Source organism: Phocoena sinus, chromosome 11 (assembly GCF_008692025.1).
Source record: "Phocoena sinus isolate mPhoSin1 chromosome 11, mPhoSin1.pri, whole genome shotgun sequence".
In the NCBI taxonomy this organism is placed as follows: domain Eukaryota; kingdom Metazoa; phylum Chordata; class Mammalia; order Artiodactyla; family Phocoenidae; genus Phocoena; species Phocoena sinus.
The window spans coordinates 7306349-7321944 of NC_045773.1; the positions used below are offsets into that span (position 1 = coordinate 7306349).

At 42.2% G+C, this 15596-nt stretch overlaps 1 protein-coding gene and 1 pseudogene across 22 annotated transcripts in view; one reads left to right on the forward strand and one right to left on the reverse strand.

Moving 5' to 3' along the window:
- The window catches only part of SETD5 (SET domain containing 5), an 80658-nt gene extending 69492 nt beyond the window's left edge, over window positions 1-11166 (reverse strand). For 19 of the 22 annotated variants that reach the window (XM_032650429.1, XM_032650440.1, XM_032650437.1 and 16 more), the window contains exon 1: window positions 10804-11146. The gene's annotated coding sequence lies outside the window, so the exon portion shown is untranslated. Of the gene's footprint in view, window positions 1-10803 lie in introns of all 22 variants that reach the window. The other 3 variants (XM_032650443.1, XM_032650448.1, XM_032650449.1) reach the window with 1 other exon arrangement.
- Window positions 11167-11436: 270 nt separating this feature from the next.
- Window positions 11437-14369, forward strand: LOC116761959 (annotated as a pseudogene).
- Window positions 14370-15596: the final 1227 nt, after the last annotated feature.

Here is a 15596-nt window from a genome sequence, read left to right on the forward strand (position 1 = left end):
ACATGCCGCGGAGCGGCTGGGCCCGTGAGCCATGGCCGCTGAGCCTGCGCGTCCGGAGCCTGTCCTCCGCAACGGGAGAGGCCACAACAGTGAGAGGCCCGCGTAACGCATTAAAAAAAAAAAAAAAAAAAAAAAAAAAAAAAAACTGGAAAGTTATTTTTCAGAACAGTCATGTTACTTATGTCAGCAGGATTTGTTATTGCTATTCTAAAATTGGTTAATAAATATTTAAAAATATTATCAGTTTTAATTTCTAATATGGTAAATCTCAATAGATACTACAAAAACAGAAACACTCTGGGGCCTTCAACAGCTGCCTAACATCACAAAGACAAGCAGACATTATGTAAGTCTTAAGGGAAGTATCCACTACTTTTATAAAGTATACTTGAAATGGATCTAATCACTAATTTACATAAAATATGGGGGGGTCATCTAATAGGAGAATATGTTAAATGACACCATAGAGACACACTTTCCAAAATTGAAGAGTAAAAACTCAACACAATGATAAATTTCATTAGTCAGTGTATTACATGAGAAAAAGAGTAGAGAAGCTATAAATTAGAAAGACACAAACTAATCCACCAAGTGCAACGAACGTATGGACCTTATCTTGACCAAATGGAATGGTTTCAGTAAAATCCAAAGGGAGTCCATTTTTCTACATTCCCTCTATTTTGTTGTATTTGGAATTTTTCATCATAAAAAATTAAATCTGTACCTATCCCCTCTCTCACCACAAACTGAAAGGAAAAGAAAAAGGCATTCTAAACTGTCCACGTGGAAATGGGGGTTCAGAGAGGCCAACAGAAAAATCCTAGCCCAGAGGACAATCAGAAGAGCTCTATAAAAGAAAACTGCGTTGCTATGGAGTGATGAAAAGTTCCACGACCCTCTATAATTAGGGTGAGCATGTAATTTACGGCCCAAATTGGGACATTTTTGAGAGTGAAAGGGGTGCTATCACTAACTACCTGGTAGACATAAAACAGGACTCTCCCAGGTAAACCAAGATGTATGGTCACTCTATCCACAAAAGATTAAATTTAAAAATCATTTTCACAGAAGATATTCAACTCAATCCTTTGGGTAACCATTTTCCATAGAAACATATTCCTAATGTAACAGAGTTCAGAAAAGCTAAGGTATTCTTCACACACAAAAAATTACTTTTCATCTTTCTTGCCTGGCACAGTCATATCATAAAGTGGGATATGCCTACTTCTCTTCTCGTTGCTCAGTGTATTCTGCAAACCTCCAGCCATTCCTTTTCATACCAACTGTGCACGATAAACTATGAGAGGAAAGTTACACTTACCCAGAGCCTTGCTTTTCTAAAAATACACGTCTTCCCATGGGCCTCCACACATGACTTAGTCAGACTCCTACTCAATTTATGAACAGATACCTTATTCCTAGCAATACTTCAAATCTTAACAGCCTAGGGGTAAAGCAAGAGTAAGCAAAAACATTTTGATCAGGTCAGCCAGCCCAAGCTCCAAAGGGCCTTGGGGTTGGCATTATTACTACCTACTTGTTCTAAAGTGGTATGGCTACAGTAACTGCAGAGCTCCATACATGTTAATATAATTTTCAAATTTTTAAATTTCTAGTAAATATCTGGTTTTAGTATTGCTTATATAACATGTCACCAAGAAATGAGTACCTGTTAAACTGTCAACATTTTATGCCATTTCATAGGTTTTAAAGTATTGGGTAAACCTTTTCAATAAAAGTAGCCTAAATATGAAAGTATGCAACAATTTGGTACAATTTAGCCTCATACTAAAATGTGGATTGATACCCTGTCAACCTACCTTTATTCTTTTCTATTACTAAGCTATGACGTTAAAGTTCTAATTGCCATAAATAAAACTAAATTTCTCTAGTAAGAACGCAAATAATTAAAAACGGACTTCAAAAATTTGGACTTGCTTTTACAATTTCCTCAAGCCTGTTCTTTGTTATTTTTGTTTTCTTAAAGTCATTTCTCCATATATTTTCCAGGCTGTGGGCATAAAGACACTTAATTTGCATGGCTATAGCAGTCTGCACCACAGAAATCAAGAAAAAAATTTATGTATTCACACAACAATCTAATGCTACATGTGGCATGCAATCAATCACAGTCCCTCAAAAGTCTTTCTCCTTGTTTTACTTTAAGAGATTAAACTCTTTTGTCTTTAGAACTAAAATACAGTTTTTTTAAAAAAGTGTCCTCTACACTCTATCCCAAATGCTATCATATTAAACATTTATTTATTTATTTATTATTTTTTTAAACATTTATTTTTAAAATAACTATCTGACTGTGGCTCTTCCTTTCCTGTCTGGTTTCTCTTTTAAAATAAGTCAACACTCAACAGCCTACGTTAATAAAGGAAAATGTAACATAAAGGCAGAGTAATTGCCAACAGGTCCTTCCAGGTCATTCCTCATAAATAAAACCTTCCTTGGATGCCAAGAATGCCCAAACAGTTGATTATTAACTGCAGATCATCCTCCTTCGCAGAGCTGTGAGAGAGTACAAACTGTATGTGTTGTGGCATGCACAGAGGTTGGTGGAAGGAAATAGAATTTTTCAACACAGGCCAAAGATCATAACAGGACAGGAATAAAAAACCATGGAGACGGGGACAAAAAAAGAAAAGAAACAACCTTAAACAAAATGACAAACAATGGGTGCAAATGTAAAACAATGACATCCATCTGGATATACATTAAAATTAACAAGTCAACATTACTAAATATGCTAACACTATACTGGAACATCCTAACCAGATCATAACTTCTAAGAATTATGAAATTATCCTCTTACTATATCCAGCAGTGCACATGCCTTATTAGATTACTGGATTTTATCTGAGTCTTCACATTTCATGAGTGGGGAAGAGGAAATTTCAGCATCAGAAAATAATAAAAATAAAATTTCTTGTTTGGGGAGGTGGTGTGGGAAAAACAAGGCTTGAAAAACAAAAATTATGCAGCTTGAAGAAAGAAGTCTGAAAAATCTATATTCAAACAATTTCACCTCCACTGAGGTAAAGGGGTAAATATTCATGAAGGTTTAATTTTTAACCTTACTTTTGTCATAAATCTGAGTTACACTAATTAGTAATTCCCAATTCAAATTGCAAATATTATCTACAGAAGAGATTCTCTCTTTTTTCAAGCTAATAATACGGTGGCATCTGGTGGTAATAATGATTGTGTGACCAACCAATGAAAAATAAGTATGCTTAAAAACAGTTTTCTTTCCTGTAAGGCTAAGAACTGAAATGGCTTATCAAGAAAGAGAATGCAAGGTACTGAAGTTATAAAACCTCTTTCACTACTGATTTTTAAGAATAGGACAAATTAGCTTTAAGTATATATAAACAATCGAATCATAATAAAAATCCTAATAGCCCATCCAATTTAACCCCTTTGTCCTATTTTCCTTTTTGCTGGGGAGAGGCACTGCAGGATGATAATAGCAGGAAATAAGGTGGAGCAGCTGTACAGGCAAGATGAGGTAGGTAGTGCTGCGTTTCACCTTCATTCTAGCCTACTGCCGACTACGTCTTACTGAAAATGAGATTAGCTGTCTGGGGAGCCAAAGCAGTTATCAAAACCTTTGGGATCAAAATGTGTGCCCTCCTCACTCTTGCCAGGAACTTTTTAGGGTAATAGGAGTACTAGGAACCACGATGAAGAGATTTCTAATTATTTGGGAAGTGGTGTGTGTGCGCCCGAGTGTGTGTACATGCACAAGCATATGCGTAAAGGATGTTTACCCTAGTGCTAGCAATGTGGGTCTTAGGACACGTAAAGAAAACTGTCTGGAATGGAGGCCAGGGTTTGAACTAGATGGCTTCTATTTTACTCCCACAAATCTATGGAAATAATCCGTGTGAATGAATTTTAAAGAGAAGAAATGACTACCCTTTATTTCCATAATAATATAAAATACAGCCCACTAAATTTCATGTTAATAAAAAAACTTCTAACTAATGGCAGTGTTGATTAGTCACTCAAATTTCCCTTTTCAGGTCAAAATATATCTTTATTGCCAAGACCACTGCACATAAAAATATAATGTTAAGTACGTAACACATATTTCTTTTACTGAGGGAAAAGACACAAAACTTGGTCGTTTGTTTACTATTATAATGTGCATTAAAGGCAGTTTTTTAGCTTTTCTATTAAGTTAAAACATCTCTTCTTTGCTAACAGCCACAAGCTCTGAACCCATAAGTAAAAATTAGCACTCCAGTTTCCTTTATCATCTCCTCCAGTCTGGACAGAAGGGAAAACTTTAAAGCTAGTTTAATAACATTGCAATACAGGTGGTATCTCAATTCAAGCAACAGATGTACTCTTGGAAAGCTGAGTTCAAACCAATCATGTCTAAAAATCAAATTCTCCTAAAATATATTAAGCATTTAAAGGAACCACAGCATATCCTTTTATAAAGCAGGAATCCTTTTGCAATCAAAATAACTGCTATCTAATTTGTGAATGCAATTCTTTAATATTTTGGGTTTTTAAAAAGAAGTGGCACACATGTATTGTTCAACATTTATTTTAAAACTAACTACAGGGCTTCCCTGGTGGCTCAGTGGTTAAGCATCCACCTGCCAATGCAAGGGACATGGGTTCGAGCCCTGGTCTGGGAAGATCACAAGCCGCAGAGCAACTAAGCCTGTGCGCCACAACTAGTGAGCCTGCCAGCCACAACTACTGAAACCCGTGCACCTAGAGCCTGTGCTCTGCAACGAGAAGCCCACACACTGCAACAAAGAGTTGCCCCCGCTAGCCACAACTAGACAAAGCCTGCGTGCAGCAACGAAGACCCAAAGCAGCCAAAAATAAACGAATAAATAAATAAATTTAAATAAATAAAAGTAACTACAAATACTGTTCAGGACATTGATCCTTTTAATATTTTAATGAAAACCTCCAAAAACTTTCAAATATTTCATTATGATTTTGCTTAAAGGGATAGATAATGACAGATCTCTTCCAACTCTGATTCATATTAATTATAATAAACTAGATGCAACCATCCCACTTGCAACTGGGAATTGAGCACATATGTATCAAACAAGGTTGTGCCTAACTTAAAAGGGGGGCTGGGTAAACTCCAGAGAATATCATGTTCTCCAGGAAGTAGGGATGAGACAAACAGTAAGTAACCTTTCTTTAGTTAGCATTTTACATGATGGCAACCCAACACTTGAATGCTGAAGGATGCTCTCCATAATACTGATATAAAATTGGAGCTAACAATATGCAACTATTTCACAAAGGGAAGCAAACTATTCTACTTACTCTGGTCTAATCCCAACCCAAATAAGGACAATGTACGTGTTGAAATATAAAAGTTTTATTCAGATAGAATATTCTTTTCCATTTTTTTAATGAGAATTCAGCTCTCAGATGCTCCAGAATTGGTCTACTGGGGGGGGAGGGGTGATTTGTATTTAGGAGGGTGGAGAACATGGGATTTATTCTTTTAATCTATACAAAGCTTTTATTTTCCTTGGAGGAGGGGATGGGTTCCTACCAGATATTCAGGGACATACTAAATTTGGGGTTAACATTATATGGTTGGCACAAATTCAATGCTCGAGTAGGAACTATAAATGATTTCTTTAATTGTATGCCAAACTGAATAATCTCCTAGGGAAAAGAACCTCCTCCTCCTGCCTTTCCTACCTCCTGCCCCTCCCCCATCAACACTGCCTCCCTGCTGTGCAAAGAGCCCTTTGTCCTGCCCCGCACTTATCTAGCTGTTTGGCCATATTGACAGGCCAACTAGGCATAATAAGCGAGTCAGTCTGATATAAGCAGCTGGCAATTTCAAACAAATATCTTCCTTTTCTACTCAGACCAAATCCTGCTGCAGAGGTCTCAGGCCCCTCCCATGCTTCCACCTATTTTTCAAACAGCGCAGCAGGGAATTCTGCATTTTCTCTCAATTAGGTAGCACATCAAAAACTTGATTCCCCAGACAGAAACAAATTCTGTATAAAGTCCTACATCCACTGTTTTTTCTGTGATTCATAGCATAGGCCAAGGAGTACCCTCAGCTCTAGGTGTATAACATGACTAACATGGCTAAGAAAATGATTCTTACTTCTTCAATTTGCCATCAAAACTCTGATAATTCTCATACTTCAAGGAAAGACAGAAGAGCACAGAAGAGGAATCAGTCAGATGAAATCAACAGTCATATACATCAAGCAAAACTGGCCAATAATCCTAGTGTTTTAAAAATACTAAGACATTATTCCAATAGGCAGAAAATTCCTTATCCCTGTCTTTATATCAAAGATACTTAATGTGACCCTTACATCTCTCCCTGAGGTATTCAGCAAACAAAATCCATATGATGGAAAAACTGAGTGAGGCAGGATGGGATTACAAATTCCTTGCTCAGTGAGGGCTCATATGAAGTAGACAGAGATTCTGCTTCATTGTTCCTTTATTATCTCTCATAGTTCCCTTCATAAAGTGTTAAGAGTTTAATATATTCTGTCAAAATAAGAGGATTCTCTAAAGTAATGTTTTCCAACACCCGTCCCCCACCAAGTTACAGGGTATCTTTTTTCATAAGACTGCAACTAATTAAACAAAATACGTACCGAGATATTAAAGAAATGATATTCTATCAACCTTTGGTGAACTTCCCTGAACCCTTCCAAGAGAAATCAATCATTGCATCAAGGGAAAGGTTAAAAATGCCATTTCACTACATATTTTGGAATTTTTGGCAGCAAGGAATGGTATCAATCCCTGTTTATCATAGGTACATTATACCTATTTTCTAAGGAGTGCCTCTGAAAGGATTTTTTTTTTTTTACAAATAACTACCAGTTGTATTACTAAATATATATTATCTTACAATTTTGCGGAGTCAAAGTTTTGTTTGTTTTAAACAAACATCCCTATCAGTAAGTTTTAGTTTTCAATAGCCAAAACAATTTTTATAAAAAAAATTCACTGCTAGGCCTTTTAGTTTCAAATTAAACTGACACATCACCAGAGGTGAACCACAAGTTATAAAAAATTTTTATTTTATTCATGATCCAATTTCTCACTGATAAGATGTATCCAACAATCATTAACTGTCCTTAACTGTGGCCTAATGTTTCATAAGTTATTTGAATATGAAGAGGATAAAGTAAAAGTGGTTGTCTGCACATCTGCATTTTCTACCATATTATCTTCCTGTCCAAAGGAAAAAAAAAAGGAGTAGCCACTCTCCTCCAGAAAGGCCAAAATAAGCCCAGAAAGTATGTAAGTTCCTGGACACAAAACACTATCAAAAGATATTAAAAATTTCAAGCATACTGGTTAAATAAATACTATGAAAAGGCCCTCTATGCTCTTAAGGAAATGATCTTACATTAAGATCACAAGGGGGTTCCAAACAGGAAATACAAGTTAAAAGCAATTACTTTATAAGGTAACTTTCATGTTACATAATAACTTAAAGACATTTATATCTAAACTATGTTAAACAGCCAGTATGAGTGAAACCATATTTACCTGATATGACATCTTTTATATGTGATAGTAATAAGAATTAGAACCACCTAAAATATTATCCATTAAAGGTTCTGTTTCATCAGTCTGCTTACATCCCTGAGCGACAATGCAAGCAACCTTTGTGAATGACAAAACTCATTTCCATTCTTTTTGGTTCCCGCCACAAATGCCAGAGTCACACCACACATTATAGATGACTGGGTACATCTGCACAAAACTGAACATATCAAAATTCTTAGGGAAAAAAATATATGGGCTGCAAGAGTCGTAGGGATGTAACTGATGGTATATTGTGGTGGTGGTTCTTCTTCAAGTACTTCCATACTCAGCAAACTGTTTGCTTAATCAGAGATCTCCCTGAAGTGTGGGAGCTGTGGGGGAAGAGAGACCACATAAGGGGCTCAGAGGCTGTCTTCTCAAGTATCCTGTCCACTAGATATTTGATTTCTGAATATTCTTTCTAGTCTGTCCCATATTTCAGATGGATCATGGCCAAACATATACATCCTTGTGATCTTAGATGACTATATTCAACATTATTTTAATGAATCAATATCATAGATCAAATTCTAAAGAAAAAAATCTAATCTGGAGAAGTCTATTACAAATACAGAAAAAAAGAAAATACTTCTGATAGTTATATATATAGAAGTAATTCCGAAAAGGACAGTTCTTTTTAAAGTTAAAGATTCCGAATTTAGTAAGATGTTTAGCAAAACACCTGTTCAATAAGGTAAATATGGTCTAACTAGAAGTAAGGAGACATACAAATAAAGTATTAAAATTGATTTAATGATTAAAGAGATGGAGGAAAACCTGTCAGTTGCAGAAAAATGAACTGATATTTTCCCCATTCTCATTCTCAGGGAGATCCTTAAATTCTTATTACTTTGGTTGTAAATGTATTGAAAAATTAAAACTCAAATGGAACTTCCAGTCCTATCCAAGCAAATACCCCAGGCAAAACCCCAAATGTGCCAAAAAACCAAAAACCGAACAAAAAAGAAAAGTCTTTAACTATGATCCAGTTTCCAGATGGTGATATCCATAAATGGGTAGAAGGTTACTAATTGCTAGTTCTCATGTCCCCACCAATAAAATGCAAACCAGCTCAGCAGTGAAAAGCAAGGTTTCTTCTTAGTCCTAAAGCAGCCATAGCCTAAGTGCAGCTCCCTGCAGCCAACAGCATTAATGGACGCTGCACTGCTGTCCTTCCCTGGAGACAGCAGCCAGCACTACTCAAGCTTCTCACGTAGCAACCAGAGCTCCAGAGCCAGCAGCTGCTGCTGCCTTGTATACTCACCCCGGTGATCCAACCCAAAGGAACAATCTTCTCCTTACCCCACCCCCACTCCTTACACACTCTTTTTTTGGGGGTGTGGAGTGGGGTGGGGGGAGGACCAGTGTTCCATGCCAGGAGGGCTGGAATTATGCCTTTAGAAATAAACAATCCTAAGTCACCCTTTTAGTTTGAACTAAGTCCTTTTATTAGAAAAATCAACATTTACCAAATTCCAAATATATATTTAATAAGCCAGCAATTTAGGAGTGCAGATTAAGCTTTAGTCTTTAAAAGGCCAATTTGCCAAACACTCTCTTTACAGTCAAATTTAAATCTGCAGTTAAAGACAGCGGCTTGTGTTATGTCCTACCAAAGGACATAATTCATTTTTCTATATATAATGACATGCTGAGTAAACCTTAAAGATTCTAATCCCATAATGGGCCAGAATTTTTGGCTACAGAAAACTAATGATCCTCCTGAGAAAACTGGTAGAAACCAATAAAAAAATTACCTGTCCTCCAAGAGGCCCAGAAACTCTGATAATGTGAATATTCTCTGCTTTAATACTACCTCAGATTCCATACACCTAAAATTACCATTTATAATTTTTCTCTCAAAGTGACGTAAAAACATTAATGATATAAAACTAATCACCAAGAAATTTTCCCAAATAGGGGGTACACATTCTCCTGAAAAGCTCAAACACTCAACTCAGCTGAATCCTCCCTAATCAAAGTATAGCTATGTAACTGCCCAACAAAAAAATGTTAATATGACCTTGGTTACATATCTGTTATTTAAATGCAACTCGTTTAATCAAGTGCTAAGGGAAATTAGCAGAGGACCTAGGGATTTTTCCAGTACTACAAGAAAGGAGAAAACTGGAAAAATGAACTAACTACCGACAAAGCCCAACGGAACCCAGAGGTCTGGTCAAGAAATGAGTTAGGGGTGAACACACTGCACGAGTAACATGAGAAAGCAGAAAATGCAGGTCATACACGCACCCCTGACCCAGACCAGCAGAGCTGGCTCCAGCACCAGTATACACGGGAAAGACCAGTTATTCCTAAGAAGTGAGACAAGCAAAAGAACTCTGTAGAATAAATTAGCAGAGAAGGGGCTTTCCCGACAGTTAAACTTTCCCTCTCACGCGATTCACCTACTTAAAACCAGGGCTCTTCCTCACCACCATTCACTTCGCATCTCTGGGTTCCGCACAGACGGAAAGGGAATTCATAAAGGCTACATTTTTCTGCCTTTAAAGACGTTCGCAAATGATCGCTCTCCACGCCCAAGGCAGGCAAAACGACACAATCTGGCTCCACTCCAAGCGAGAACCCTACAAATTCAGTAGGGCCATCTCAGAGATACTGGGGCAAACGCCACCGGGAGCCCAAGAATGCGAGCTGGGGGTGGCGAAGGTAACGTCTTTAGTGTGGGGAACGAAGCAATCATCTGCGATGGGGACCCTGGCCGAGAGGGAAGGCGTCCAGAAACATTCTGTGGGGGGGGGGATGGAGATCGAGGCCCCCAGAGGGATCAGAGTTGTCACAAGGCCGCGCGAACGGGGGTGGGGGTGAGGTTTGGGGAGGGGAAGAAGTGTGCCTGTGTATTTTGAGGGGAGACCAGAGAGAGGCCTACCCTCAAGTAAAAGGTAAACGTGGAGTAGGCAGTTCCCAGGAAAAGGGATGAAGAGGCGTGGGGGGAGGGGAAACGTCCTGACCCAGGAAAGACATGAAAAGGGTAGCGGGGTCGACGAGATTACCGACGGAGCCTCTCTGCCTGGGCAAGAGGGGTGCAACGATGTGTGGGGGGCGGCGAGCGGGATGAGAAGGGGCAGCATCCTCCTTGCTGAGGGCCTGGGGAGGGCCAGGCCCACGTCCCGAGAGCGAGCGCGGGGAGACGGAGGAGGTGACCCTTCCCTCCCCCGGGGCCCGGTCGTGAGGGTAGGTCTCGCTTTTCTGTTGGACCCTTACCTTGTCCCAGGCCTGGGCCCGGGCTGCGGCGCACGGCACTCCCGGGAGGCAGCAGGACTCGAGTTAGGCCCAACGCGGCGCCACGGCGTTTCCTGGCCGGGAATGGCCCGTGCCCGTGAGGTGGGGGTGGGGGGCAGAAAGGCGGAGCGAGCCGAAGCCGGGGAGGGGGAAGGGCCAGGAAAGGAAGGGGGGCCGGCACTACAGTGTTGGCGAACTGGCGGGACTGGGGCTGCGTGAGTCTCTGAGCGCAGGCGGGCGGCGGCCGCCCCTCCCCCGGCGGCGGCGGCGGCGTCGGCGGCGGCGTCGGCGGCGGCGGCAGCGGCAGCAGCTCACTCAGCCCGCTGCCCGAGCGGAAACGCCACTGACCGCACGGGGATTCCCAGCACCGGCGCCAGGGGCACCCGGGACACGCCCCCTCCCGCACCGCCATTGGCCCCTCCGCCCACCGCCCCGCACTCATTGGCCAACTCGCCGCCAATCAGCGGAAGCCGCCGGGGCCGCCTAGAGAAGAGGCTGTGCTCTGAAGCTCCCGCTCCTCAGAGAGCCTCGGCTAGGTAGGGGAGCGGAACTCTGGTGGGAGAGGGGGGACCTGGCGGTTTGCCGGTGGGGGGGGAGGTGGTGGCTGACGCCGTCTGGCCGGTAGCTGGGGGTCACCTTCCCCCGCGGGAAGTCGGGAGCATAGCGTTTGTTACGCTGCAGGGGAAAGAGGTGGTTAGAGGCAGGCGGGAGTGTGGCCCGCCCTGCGGCAACCGGAGGGGGAGGGAGAAGGGAGCGGAAAAGGCTCGAATCCGGACGGAGCCATTGCTCCCTCAGAGGGGGGGCGCTTCCGGCTTTTCTGCTGTCACTGATTGGTTGCCGCTCCTCCCGCCGTGTGTGAAAACACAAATGGCGTGTTTTGGTTGGAGCAAAGCGCCTGTCAGTTACAGCCTCGGGAGTGCGCAGCCGCCTAGAGACTCGCATTGCCCCCTGGGGCGGGTAGGTAGGTGGGGTGGGGAGAGAGCCGGACTGGCGGGCGCGGTCGGCCTCCCGCGGCGGGGGGAGGAGAGGGTCAGTGAAAGTGGCTCCGTGCGGACGTCCTGCCACCCTCCCCTTCCTTCTGGGGAGTCGGTTTACCCGCCGCCTGCTTGGCTTCGGCATCTGATTGGCTGCTGAAGCCCCGGCACCGGCCCCTTGTTATTGGCTCGGGTCCCAAATGAGCGAAACCACTGCGCGGGTCGGCGGGGAGGCGGTCGTTGGTACGGCCCTCCCCGAGGCTCAGCGCCGCAGTGTCTGGCCCCGCGCCCCTGCGCAACGTGGCAGGAAGCGCGCGCTGGAGGCGGGGGCGGGCTGCAGGGCCGAGGCTTCTGGGTGGCGGCGACTGCGGCTCCGCCCTGGGCGTCCGCCGGCTGAAGGACGAGACTAGCCCGACGTGCTCCCGGACCCGTGGGGGTGGAGGAAGGAGCGGGGGTCCGTCCTGGTGGTTTGTGGGTGGGAGGCGCATGTTCTCCAAAAATCGGCGCGAGCTGCAATCCAGAAGGAGCTGCAGAGGAGGGGGCGGAGAGAAGGCCGCACCCTGCTCGGCAGGGGGAGGGGAGTGCCGCAATACCTTTATGGGAGTTCTCGGCTGCCTCCTGTCTCCCAAGGACCGCCCTGGGCCTAGAAAAATCCCTCCCTCCCCCGCGATCTTGTCATCGCCTCCATGTCGAGTCGCTCCTTCTCGATTGTGGGCGGGATTCTTTTGCCCACGCTTAACCTGATTCCTGGGCGTTGTCCTGCAGGAAACTGAGCAGGTGTAAGATTATGAGGACGAGCCCAGTTTCTCTACCCACAGACTTGAGTTTGTGTCACAAAGTAATTATAATAGGGGTGGAGGGGATAAGTGGAGTCCAGGCAACACCTGGGGCTGATTTTATGCAGCGAGACTGCGTGTTATTAGTTCTTAAGATCTTTTTTCGCATTTTTCCTGGAGATTAAGGGAGGTAGATGAAAGGCATGATCTCCTGAGTTTTAAACTTTACCCATTTGAAGCCCTTGCTACACCATCAAAATAGAGCATCTTAGATTTAAATCTTAATCTTAAAATTTTAGTCCCCCACCCTTGCATCCCCAGGGTCAGGCATTTTAGCAACTCTCACTCATGCTTTCAGCCCATTTTCTATTTGTTTTACTTGTTCATTTAGTCCCAGACATACCATTGGCTTTCTTCTCTCCTGTTTTGGTAGCCTGGAAGTCATGAAACCACACAGGCTACCCAACTTGAGCATAGGTCTCACTCTTGCCCAGCAACGCGTTTATTTCTCCTTTACGGATATTCTTGAATCTTCACCTTAATTTTCATTTTGTCCTTTTCCCTCATCTGGGATTCTACTCCTGACCCTCTTCTCAGTCCACATGATTTTGGCTACTGCTTTCCTGAGAATTGGGTGTGAGGTTCAGCAACATCTCTCTTTTATGTCCTTTGAATACTTTTCAGTCCATCTCCAGTGCTGTTCTCATCAGTAACTGAGCTCAGTTGCCATAATGCTAGTAGCCTCTGAACTAGTGTCTCCATCTCCGGTATCTGCTGTTACAGCTTTTGTGTGTCCAAGACAGTTGTCCTAACATAAAGATAGAGCATGAAAATAACTGATCCAACTCCATTATTGGCTCCCTAACTACTGACAGGATGAATTCCATCGTTGCAATTGTGATGTGCAAGGTCCCTCAACGTACTGATCTCACCTTAACAGCTTTTTCCTTTGCCACAGTTTTCTGCATATACACACAAACACTACTTCTCAAGTCACACTGAATTGACTGCTGTTTACCCAAATCATAGTGAGATTATCAGACCTCTTTGTAGGGTGGTTCCTCCTGGAATGCTACCCTTGATAATCCTTACCCTTCCAGTAAAAACTGTTAAGACTCAAATATCATCTTGACTTCTGTGATCTGCCGTCCTTTAAGCCAGACTCGCCTACAAAAAAGTTAGTATTGCTTTCTCTTGGTCCCAGAGCAGGTTGAATCATAGCACTTCTCAGGTTGTTGTTGTTGCTTGTTTAAATTCTCTTAACTATTCGGAGCTTCTTGAGGGCACAGGCTCTTGTTGAGTCTTGTACTTAAGCTCCTAGTATATTCCTTGATGGCTAGCCAACCCTAAATGAAAGGTGTCTTTATAAGGTTTGATAGATTGGCCTCTCAAACACTTCTTTGTGCACTTGCTAATGCTCTAGATTAGCACTGCCCACGAGAACCTTCTGCAGTGATGGAAATACCCCATAGTTGTGCTGTCCAATATGGTGGCCACTAATCACACATTACTTTTGAGCCCTGGAAATGTGGCTCTTATGACTAAGGAAGTCAATTTTTAATTTTATGTAATTTAAGCTTAAATTGCCACTGTGGAGGTGTGGCTGTAGCCACAAAGTTGTGTTGTAGATTGCAGAATACTTAATATGGACATTGATAATTTTGTCTTCATACTGAGCAGTAAGGAAATAAAAGTTGAACCTTTCTGGCCCATTTAGGTGTGCACCTCGCCCCCCCCAGCCCCCCACCAAGTTGGTTGGTTTTTTTTTTTTTTTTTTTTGCGGTACTTGGGCCTCTCACTGCTGTGGCCCCTCCCGTTGCGGAGCACAGGCTCCGGACGCGCAGGCTCAGCGGCCATGGTTCACGGGCCCAGCTGCTCCGCGGCATGTGGGATCTCCCCGGACTGGGGCACAAACCCGTGTCCCCTGCATCGGCAGGCAGACTCCCAACCACTGCAGCCACCAGGGAAGCCCGGTTGGTTTGTTTTAAAACTTATTTGTATACTTTAGCTGACAGCTGAATCCAGCAAACCATTACTAAAGATAAACCTGCCTTGGACAATGGTGTGTTGAGAAAGCAACTGTTGATTCATTTGAGTTTCAAGAATGCATAATGGATTTGACGAAAGTGGGATTTCATTAAATCATAACGGTGACAGAAGTTTAATGAGGAATAGGACTATATCTGATGTTAGTGAAACTAGCCCTGAATTTCAGTTCTACAAAGTTTTCAATTTTGGAAAAACTTCCATCAGAGGAGGCCCTAAGTATCATATCTTAAGTTACAGGAAATCATCACAAAGTAAGTTTTCATTCTGATGAAGTATAAATTAATAGATATGTTTTAACACCAAAATGCTTTTTGGTTTGTATGCTAATATAGATAGCATCTTGTAAATTTCAAATTTTTTATATTTAAAAAACAATTTTTTTAACTTAAAATTTCTTAAGATTTCTCCTTAAAATATGAGAAGTGCACATAATTGGCTTGCTATTTAATGCAGATTCCCAGTCCCACACTCAGAGATTCTGAATTCAGTTAAGACTGGTGGGGGTCACTAGAATTCTGTGTCTTTTATATGCTTCTGATGTTGGTGGCCCAGAAAGCACACTACAAATACAGCCCCGAGGGGCTACAGTATGCCTATCTTACAAAAATGATTACAACTTCAGGGAAACTGTATGTTCCCTCTACTTTGTAATTTTTTCCTCCAGAAAAACTGAATAAATGGGGAGACATTTTGAAAGGCAAAAAAAGTTATATTTAATAGTTTGGGAAACATACAGGTCAGACTGCTTTGTTTTAAAAGGAATGTTAAACTATTCCAAGTAATCTTTTTTTTTTTTTACTTTTTTACCAATAAAGTTCCCTCTTTTGTCTGTTTTCCCACTAAATGCATTCCTCAATGATACAGATTTGTTCTTGATTCCCTGGTGCCTGAACACAGAGCTGGGTACTCAATAAATGTTGATTTTATTGATTTATATGTGAAGTTTGTTTTCAAGTAATAGTTTAAATCCACAGAA